Source organism: Gopherus flavomarginatus, chromosome 1, assembly GCF_025201925.1.
Source record: "Gopherus flavomarginatus isolate rGopFla2 chromosome 1, rGopFla2.mat.asm, whole genome shotgun sequence".
Classification (NCBI taxonomy): domain Eukaryota; kingdom Metazoa; phylum Chordata; order Testudines; family Testudinidae; genus Gopherus; species Gopherus flavomarginatus.
In genome coordinates this window covers 137,633,184-137,643,929 of record NC_066617.1, presented here as the reverse complement: position 1 = coordinate 137,643,929, position 10,746 = coordinate 137,633,184, and positions in this window count along the sequence as shown.

Below are 10,746 nucleotides of genomic sequence, written 5' to 3'. Positions count from 1 at the left end.
TGAATGAAGCACACTGACTCCCTCTCCATTCTGGTTCTGCAGGTGGGAATCCCAGCACCAGGGTTTCCATGCTAAATGCTGGCCTCTCCCACACATATCACAGACAGAGCAGGGATCTAATCAGGCTTATATGCTCTCTCCTTGCCCATAATGGCGTGGGAAAGGGAAGGACTTGCTGTGATTCCTACATCCACTACCAAACAGGGGGGAAGCTAAGGGCTCCCATTCAGTCAGGAGGAGTGAACAATGTACAGCCCTCCCAGCAGCCTGGAGCAACAGTTGTGTGGCTTGGTGAGAGGGACTAAGTGGTGGCCTTGCTCTGAACTGTGCTCACTAAAAGATGACAACTCTACTTTTATTATTGATTTCTGTATAATTCAAGCATTAAGATGAAGCCATTCCCACCATCCTGAAACTCCCTGGGGGGCAGCAGAGGGTCCTATAGAAGCAGACAAGATACAGAATGGAAGGAAAACTCTCTAGTTGACCCTTTCTTTCTTCCTCCAGGAATTGCTCCTTTTCAGTAAGGTTCTATGCCCCTTGGCCATCAGGGAATGAAAGTTGGCCTGATCCAACATCTGGGATTTGCTTCAGTCCTGGAACAAGGCCTAAAAAGCACAGCTATCTTGAAGGACCATGGACAGTATTAATTGCTCCACAGCATCTCACAAACCACCAGCACTAGAAACAAATGCCACATCACTAGAAAAATCGAGACTCTCAGGTTCCCTGCAATAACAGAACATAAGAATGGCTACACTGGGTCAGACCAAAGGTCCATCTAGCCCAGTATCCTGTCTTCCCACAGTGGCCAATGCCAGGTGCTTCAGAGGGAAGAGCATTTGTGGCATTACAGGTCACCTGCTATTTGATTTTTATGTCATCTTTCTCTGATTACTATCATTTCCTCTCTCACTCCCATTTCGATTCTACACTTGATTTTCGCAGCCATTATCTTGTTACAGCTAGACAGCAGTGTTACAAAAACCTACCCTGTGGCTTTCAAATATAATTAAGTATTAATTTCTAACTCTGGAGATAGCAGCTAAAAATCATATCTGAACTGAATGGGTTGTGGGGAAAGGAATATTAGAATATGTTTTTTTTTTTTGGTCTCACAACCTCCCAAGGCTGGAAATACGCTGATAAAGATAAACAAGATCTTACTACTGCTAGCCTGCCTTCTCTCACATTTTGCCTTAATCTAGATTATCAACTTTTTGGGCTATTTAGCTGCCTGTACAGTACCTAGCTAAAGTTTGTAATCTGTATGGGGTCTCTAGGCACTGTTGTGATACAGCCAATAGGTAATACACTTTATTAAGCAGTGCTTCTTGACCAGAGATGTGAACTAAATCCCCTCTTTTCCATCACTGTGCATCTATAAGTACTTTCTAGCGGTGCCTGAGATATACACTCATGTATACCTGCCTTGCTCATTCCTGGCAAACTTGACTTTGGTGGACTACACCCACCTTGTCTTCCTCCAGACCTAACCTTTGAGTTAATATTGTTTTGTGTGTACATTTGGTCTTAAATATTGGCAGAAGGAATCTGGCCCAAAGGCACCCTGCTGGAAAGGATCTGCTTAAAAGCCCATTATGGTCTGTTGAGTTGAAGGAAGCATTCATGCATAGAATGCATAACGATTGCATATAGCTCATGGGTCATATAGTCCTCCTGTCACCAGAGACTGGACTTTAGTCCTTTTTTTTTCCTGTTTATTTGGGGAGGAATTTTCTGGGAGAAAGGTTTATTTTTTCCCTTTGTTATACAAGACTGAATACTGTATAAAAACATTGAATAGAATGGGCTGAAGCAACTAGCAGTATTGATATCTGGTTTCTGAAGAAGGGAAATTGCACTAAACGAAGTTTTAAAAACGAACGCAGGCAACTTTGCTTTGATCAACAGCTGAAGTCAGTGTGACTGGGTTTCTAAGAACAAACTGTTTGCAGAGGCTTATTGGAGACACAGAGAGAAGACCGAGGTTGTCAAGAACAAAGACTTCAGAAAGAAATAGGAGCAGGAGACATTCTGGACTTTGAATCCTGCTTTCTTAAAAGACAAAGAGCTAATTGCCATTATAAAATGTACATAGATTACATTCAAATATTTTCCAGTTCATTAGGGCTGATCTTGGTCATTGGATTTTGTGCCAATGCTTTGGTTTTCACACTCTTTGCTACATACAGTTCCGTACAGAAAAGTCAGCTAGACATTCTTCTCCTGAGCATGGCTGTGGCAGACCTGCTTACACTTACCCTGATGCCCTTCGTTCTTGCTTCTGCTCTCCAGAACAGCTGGGTTTTGGGAGATATATTCTGCAAGGTTTTCCAGTTTGGCCTGGCTTTCTCCTGGGCTGCTAGCATCTATTCCTTGTGTGCTGTCTCCATCACTAGGGCTCGAATCATTATGAGACCTTATAGAGCTCCAGAAAAGACTACCATGATCGTGATGCTGATTGTGGTTTGGACATTGAGTTTTATCATCAGTTTATCACTGCGCATCCATGCCACAATGGAAACAAGGCTTGCGACAAACATGACGTTTTGCCTACCAGCTGTCTACTCGGAGCACTATAAGATTGTCCTTAGCCAGTTTATTCTATATTATTTGATTCCTGTCTTGGTGATTGCATTCAACTACATCCGACTCGCTCTTTTCCTGCACAAGAGTCCCATGATGTCTTTGGTGAGTTCTAGAAATACCCGAAGAGCCTCAGTAATGATTTTTTGTACAACTGCTGCCTTCTCAGCATGTTGGCTTCCAGTATACATTTTGGAGTTATGCATCTACTTGAGAGTCTACCACCATGGCTATGCTTGGGACACTTTCTATTTTATCTGTAATATTCTTCAGTATCTTCACCCATGCATCAATCCAGTGCTGTATGTGCTACTGTCCAAACGATATAGGAATAGCAAAACCAAAAGGATCTTGTGTTGCCAAAAAATTAAAGTGAAGCCTCAGGTCCACAGCTTAACAGAACCCTCCTAAAACATTTGCATGCCTCAAGAGTGGAGTTCCAAACATGACAGCAAGGTGTGTAATGTTTGTACGTTTACCATTATTTATAACACATCATGGATTTTGAAATAACTTCAAAGACATTAAAGACTTTAGTGAATAAGAATACAAAAAAACCTAATCTACAATTCCTCTCCCTGCAAGCAGTAGGGGAGAACACCAGTATATTGGGTGAGTTGCTGAACTATTATTTAATCCAATCTTTAAAAAAATTAACAATCCCTCAGCAAGATATTATTTCCCTTTTCTTAATTCTTATTTTGTTGAATGTGCTATTCAAGCTTTGCTTCTGGACTGAAAACCAAATTGTCCCCAATATCCCTTCAACTTCATTGAGAAGGAATGGTGTCAATAGGGTTGGACTCTGGACAGAACTGGCCCAAAGTGAATAATTTTAGAGACTGTCTCCACTAGAAAATTGTATCTTGTTTGAATGTGATTCAGTTCTTCACAGTCAGAAGAACAGGACTTGCCCTGGTCTACACTGACCAGTCAGTCAGTTCTGCAATGTGTCAGCTAACTCAGTTCTTCCGTTCATTTTAATACAGTTTTTAATGAGGACAAGCCCTTAGAAATGTTTAAACTGCACAGCAGAAATCAAAATAAGTATTTTTGTTTTACATCTATTAAGGATCTAATACGGCACCCCACCCTGTGACATCTGAACAGCTGTTATGTCTGTTTGTGTTACTGCAGGAGTACAGATTCCATTAATACTGAGCCCCCATCCTCTAATTTTGGGGGCACCAAATAATTGTGATTCACTCTGGTCTAAGCTTGGTATTTCCATCTCATTCATCTTCTAATACATGCTTGACCAAATTTATGAGAAACTTCTAATTAGTCTGAGATATTTTAAAAACAGAATTAAAAGTCACAAACCCCTTCTTTTCATCCCCCTACCCCAAACCAAAGACTCAGACAGCACCTGAAGAGATAAGGGGAGTTTCTGAATGTTTATGTACATAGGTAGGAAAATTGCTTTAAGATTGTATATATTAAACTTTTCTTAACGAAACTCTTGCAACAGAGTCTCAGTTCTGGGATAGCTTTATTACTGAAAAGGAACTGCTAATGTTTATTACTTCACATTTGTTTTTTGGCATAAACATCCTGTGTGAGTTTGATTAACTCGACTTTAAGAGACTCCACCAACATACAAGTGAATGAATACAGGGAGCCAAGCATTCCAGAGGCTAGTGCTCTGCTCTGGGGTCACTTTCCAATCGTGTGGTATGAGAGGGGAGAGATGTGATGAGCAAAGACAGGAGTGGGAATAAACTTTAAAATTAAGCTATGTGTAACCATGCATAACAGTTGTATGACTGTGTCATTATTGTGTCTTACTAGATTGCTTTTAATCACAAGAACATAATGGCTCCATGATAAAGCCACAGAGAAATACAGCATAGTCTTATCAGCACTCTAGTCTCAATGGGATATTTTGACTGGAGGAGAGTGCAGTGTTGATCAGTGCTTGTTAATGAGGATGACCTTTTTTGAAGTTAAACCCTTCCCCCTAAGATTGTACAAGCCAGCAAGAGAGACAAAAACTATAAAGACAAAAGTGTCCAAATCCTTTCTTAAGGTAGGCAGCAGTATCAAATGAAATCTTACATAAAGCAAGTCAGAATTCACTGAAAAAAAAAAGTCCTCAGTTTATCCCAGATACAGTCACAACATGAGTAGGAGAAGTAGATCTTCACAGATACTGTGTTGGCAAAGTATTTCAATCAAGAACCAGAAATAACAGGCCTAATTCTGCTCATGTGCAATTCTGCTGATGCAAATGAAAAGGCACAGGTGCATGCCAATACAGAATTTGACCAATGCTCTCTAGCTGGGAAGGGATAGTTACTATGTGTATTACTGAAGTACCTAGATGGCTCGTGGTAAGGGGCAGCATGTACACAGAGTTAAAAAAAAATTTGCTTCTGTCTTTGTTCATTTATGCCTTATATTCTGTACAACTAAACAGAGGCACAAAATATCCACACATTTAGCCTAGATAATAGTTCTTTCCATTTTGAGCCACCACTATTGTGAAAGCTGGCTGGGCAGTCATTGTAGCAACATCTGGACTTTTAAGAGGAAGACCACAGCTGTGCTGAAACACCTTAGATAAATATTTAAGTATTTATTAGGGGAAATATGCTATATTGGGAGTTTCTAAAATGCATATTATGCATTTCAAAAGCACTATACTGAACCTATGGAATATTTGTGCGAGTTTTATTATGGATGCATTACTGGAATGTAATGCCACTATTATGTGAATAGAACCAGACTTATTGATGTGTTACTAGACAACCTGAAATATGGTGTTTGTATGGTATTCACTATGTATGAGACACTGTGTCAAAACTTTAAGTTTGGAATTGTAAGTATTTTTGTGTAGGATGTCTAAAATGTATGTATTGCTCGGTAACAGCCAATTCTGTCCAATGTAGTGTTTTATTCTGTTAGAAATTTGAGATAAGATGTCTTGCTATATTTGAACTAGTGGTTTATTTTGCTGGTGTATAGTTTTCTGTACTGAAAGGGGCAAAAGGTTGAATTAGCCAGCAGACACTCTGAGTCAGCCAGGGCGATAGTGCATGAACAGTGATTATGTAGCAGTGGGAACTGGCTGTTATACTTTAACAGTTCACTTTTAGAGTAATACCTAGGGCTCTTTAAAGGTGAAGTTTTGAAAAGGGGCAAGGGGAAATATCTTTGTAGAATCTCTCATGCACACACAGGCATTGACTATTTCAACCAGAGAACCAGTACGTCTCTCCTGCACTTCACCCTTCAGAGGTGACAAGGATCTAGTTGCTAACTGAAAGAAGAAAGAGGTCTCCCCTGCCTCAGTAAGCTCATGGAGTTCAGGAGTGGCAGAGAAAAAATCTTCAACATTTATTAAAACAAATACTAACTTTCTCAGAGGGTGTCACTGCCTTGTGGGGTGGGCTCTTGCATAGCCTCAGCTTCACCTGACTGACCCTCCTTAGTTTGCTCTCAGTGAAGTCAGTGTTTGGACCCTCATTCATTTAAGCCTATCATCTCTTCCAGGTGCCCAGCTGTTTTCTTGGAGGCAGCCTGGTGCAGAGTTGTCACTGCCTTGCTAGCCCTGATCTTTCTGCCTCCCTTTCCTTCACTGCACTCTCCCCTATATTGCAGATCTTTATTTCTTTATTGATTGCAGCTGCAGGTGCCTGCCTCCATGACTGGCAGCTGTGGGGTTGTGATCAAGCTACTTGCTTGTAAATGGGAGGGACTATCCTACCAGCTCTATGTTCATTATGGGGTTTGTAGACCCCATTACAGAGGGCAGTAGCAGAATGGACAGACAGACACATGGGTAAAAATAGCAAATATCAGAAAACAAGAGATTTTTTACAGTCAAGGCCTCTCCATTTGCAGCTATTGCTATTTCTCTGTTCACCTCTCCCAGTTGCAGTCACTGTCCCTGTTTATTGCTCAGCCTTATACTTAACCAAGTTGATTTTGGGGAACTTTTCCAGCCAGATGTATATTTACTGTTTACCATTCAATAGCACCTAATGAGCATTATACAAGGTATTTTTAAAACCCTTATTTAGAATCTATAACGTATTAACTGTGGAGCCATAGGTGGTAGAATTGCACCTTTACAGACTAATAGGTTTCTGCCTCAATATTCTTTCAAATAAGTCGCTTGTGGACTAGCTAACTTCCCCAAATTTTATATACTCCTCTGAGCAAGAGCATCACTTTGCAATGAGCTTTTGATAAGACCAGGGTAAAATTTTCAAGCATGCTTAAGTGACTTAGGGCTAGATTTTCAAAGGTATTTAAGCACCTAAGGATGCAGATAGGCACCTAGTGGGATTTTCAGGAGCACCTAGCCCCCTCTCTCCCTTCTTTTTTAAAAATCTACTAGGCACTATCTGCATCTCTAGGCATTTAAATACCTTTGAAAAAATAGTCCCATAGCTCCCCCCACCAGTAAATGTAAGTGGTTCCACTCACTGTCATTTCACTCAGGAGGTGTTTGCCTGTAGTGCTCCTGTTGATCACCTCTTTGGCCCACTTCTGTCACCAACTAAGCTCTCTAAGTCATGTCTTGTCCAGCTCCCTCTCAGGGTAGCAAAAATCTAAATGTCCCAACAGGACAGCCTTTCACTCCTCTCAGGCTATGCCTTCACCTTTCGTCTGGGCTCAGTCCTCAGCCCCACCCTGGGCTCAATAGTCAATGGTGTCTATTGAACTTACAGGAACCCAGATCCCCACTCTGTTCTGGGTTCCAGGCCAGGGACCCCATGGTGAGCAAGCAGTTCTGGTCTTTTAGATGTGCTGCTGCTGCTACATAGGCCCCTTCCTACCTCCAAGCCCCTCAACTGTTTTCCAGAAACCTGTGGTTAATATAGACTCTCCTCTTGTTCCCAAGCTTCTCCCTAGATCCTCAGTCCTCCCCTGGTACACCAACCTACAAGGCTGCCTCTCTTGTACCTGTTCCTGGGCTCACCACAGGAGCTAACTCCAGCCCCTCTTCTGCCTCCCTTCACCAGGCCTTTCCCAAAGAGTAGAACATCCTACCACCTCTCTCTAGAATCTCCCCCTTTCTGATAGAGTGCTCCTTTGTGTAGCCTTCCTTGACCCTTTCACAGCTTGGGTCACTAACAGTAATTAAGCCACCAGATCACATCAGCTGAGGGGTAACTGCTAGCTCATAGGCAAGACTCAGCCCTGCTCCTCTTAAAGGGCCAGTGAGCCTGTGACAGTGAATATATATATTTCTTTCAGCACTCAATATTTAATTATGCCTGTTTACAAAAGTGACTCATTTTGGAGCCTCAATCCCTTAGGTGCCTTCAAAGGGCCTAATTTCAGAAAGTGTTGATCACTACCCCATCTGAAAACTCAGGTCCCTTTCAAGTGTCTCAGATTGAGAATCAAAAAACTGGGGCATTCCAACTCACTAGTCACTTTTGGAAATCTTGGCCTTTATTTATATGTCTGTGTATGTTTATTTCACTGCACATTCTTCCATGCATAAATATATACACAGTGTGCTTGACATTATACCCTTTATCCCTGTTCATATTTCTTTTTCCACCTGAACATTATTTTTTATTTTATTCCTGTTATTTTTAAGATAGAGCTGTACAATTGATTCTCCTATAAGCAAAGCTAGCTAAACTCTAATGGTATTACCATGTGCTAATTGAGAATATATAGGGTAGAATTTTCAAAAGCACTCAGGCCTAAATTCTCACAGATATTTTGGTGAAATCCAAGGGAGTTAAGTGCCTACATATCCTGAGGATCTGTGCCTCAGCTACTTATTTTGGTTCCACTGAAGTCAATGTTAAAAATCCTATTGTCTTCCATAGGAGCCAAATTAAATCAACACTGAGTGCTTTTGAAAATCCCATCCATACTTTACAACAAGCTCTGAATACTCTGCTCAACAGAAACTGATTGGTTGACTTAATAAAATCATGATGCCAATGAAGCCATTCTCCTATTTCTCACACGTTCAAAGGAATATACTAGGCTGAGAGAGAGATTCAGTTCTGTTTCATGAACTTCTTTAACAACAGGCAAAGAGAACAAAGCATTCACAATGGTTATATTTGCATGGTTTCAAAGATTAATGGAAGAACTTGAAGGAAATAAGACACAGAAAACATAAACTAGAAAACCCTAATTCACAGCTGTTAGGACACAAGCAAGATTTTAGGGCTTATCTACACTTAAAACACCACAGCAGTGCAGCTGCAATTCTGCTGCTGTAGCGCTTCAGTGTCAACACTACCTCACCAACGGGAGGGGTTTTCCTGTCGGTATAGGTAATACACCTCCCCAAGAGGTGGTAGCTAAGTCAACGGAAGAATTCTAGTGCTGTCTACATGGGGACTTAGTTTGGCTTAACTACACCACTGAGGGGTATGGATTTTTCACACCAATGAGTAACATAGTTTTGATGACCTAGTTTTCTAGTGTACACCGGAACTTAGTATTCCCTATATCCATTGTTTAGAGTCATGGTACTGCCTTCCTGCCAAGTTGTTTCTTGTCCATTTTTCCAATTCAACAGGAGTGCTCTGTCTTGTGAGAGCAGGTTACAGGTCCGATCCCAAGAAGTGCTACACACCTGCAACTCTCATTATCTTCACTGGCAGCTGGAATGAGAAACTACAGCAGAGTATACAGGTCAGTGCTTTGCTTTTTCAGAGTCACGGATCAGCACCACTCTCTCAAAAGTTGTTCCAGCAAAATGTGTGAGCAGTCTTCACCTTTTCACAGGATACTCTTACGAAAAAAACATTGTCCTGATCCTTTGAGAGGCATTATTCATTTACATTCGGAAACCTGCATTATGAGGGCTATCAGCTTTGCTTCAAGTATCAACACATGCAACACACACAGGGAAACTAAAAGTATCACGTGGCAAGTTCTCCTGAAGACTTTAGGGTGTATACTACCCTTGTCCCAACATAATCAATGTAAGGTTAGAGTGCCAGCATAAGCCTCTCTTTAGATTCAATGTGTAACTGTACATTTGCCATGTCTTTCCTGTTTTTTATACAAGTGGAAGTTTGTGACTCTTCACATCACCTATCACCTATACATGCACCATTAGAAGCCAACACATATCTCATTACAGAGACATCCATGTCAGTCATTGAACTGCTGGGAAAAGTTGAAGGCAGGTTCCTTGGATTGCCAGAGATTAGCTGTGAGAGGGAACCCCCTGCTTGAGAACATCATGTTCCTGTCACACCTCTGACAGTTTCTTCCATATGTACAGATTCTTTCCCACAAATGTGTTGTTTCTTTGTTTGTTTTAAACTGACTGAGACATGTATGGAAAGCTCTGTTACTACATTTGAGAACAGTTTATGCCTGAAGGATGGACAGCTGCTGTTGCCGAGCATCTGTTTTCCAACTACCTCCTTGCCTCCCCTCCTAAAACCTAGTTTTTGTGGACTTTGCTGTGGCGATCAGCCACTGAAATTTAGAAAACCATAAATACAGGTTCTTATCCACCACAAAGCTCTGGTCTGCACTTGAATACAGTAGCTCAAAGCCCTGCCTGTAGATGGCAGCATTTTCTTCACACCTGAGGCTCCCAGAGAACTGCAATACAGTATCACACTGTATCACATGTATCTATCATTCCTAAACTGGGGACTTCTTTAAAGAGCAGCCAGCACTGAAAGTAAGGTATATTTAAACAACCCCCAAAATTAGTTAAATTATAAAAATTCTACAATTTAAAATGAGAACATTTTGAAATGACAGTAATCCCCAGGCATACTAAGTAATGCCATTCTATATCTCACTAGTCTCCCCACTAAACTCTCCACCCCTTCAAAACACCAAGGATTCTACTACCTTTACATTGAGTAATACCACAATCTGTAAATAGCCCTGCTGAGTTCAATAGGGCTATTTGTGTACTGAGGTCCTACTCAACATGGATCAAGGTGGCAAAATCGGGCTCTAAAAGACAGTTCTCCATGACAAGACCAACAAAAGCAATGTGGAATTGGTAGACTAGGACATTTTAAAAATGTGACTAGTCAAAAAAAATTAGGAAAGTTTGTATAGAGTGAACAGAAAAAAAATTAAACCCATTTTCTCTGAATTTTACCCAAATCCATAAATCCCTATCTGGGGATCAGCCACGACATGCAGAGTTATGGGGCATCGGTTACTTTTTGGAGAAGTTATTAGGGGAAAAGT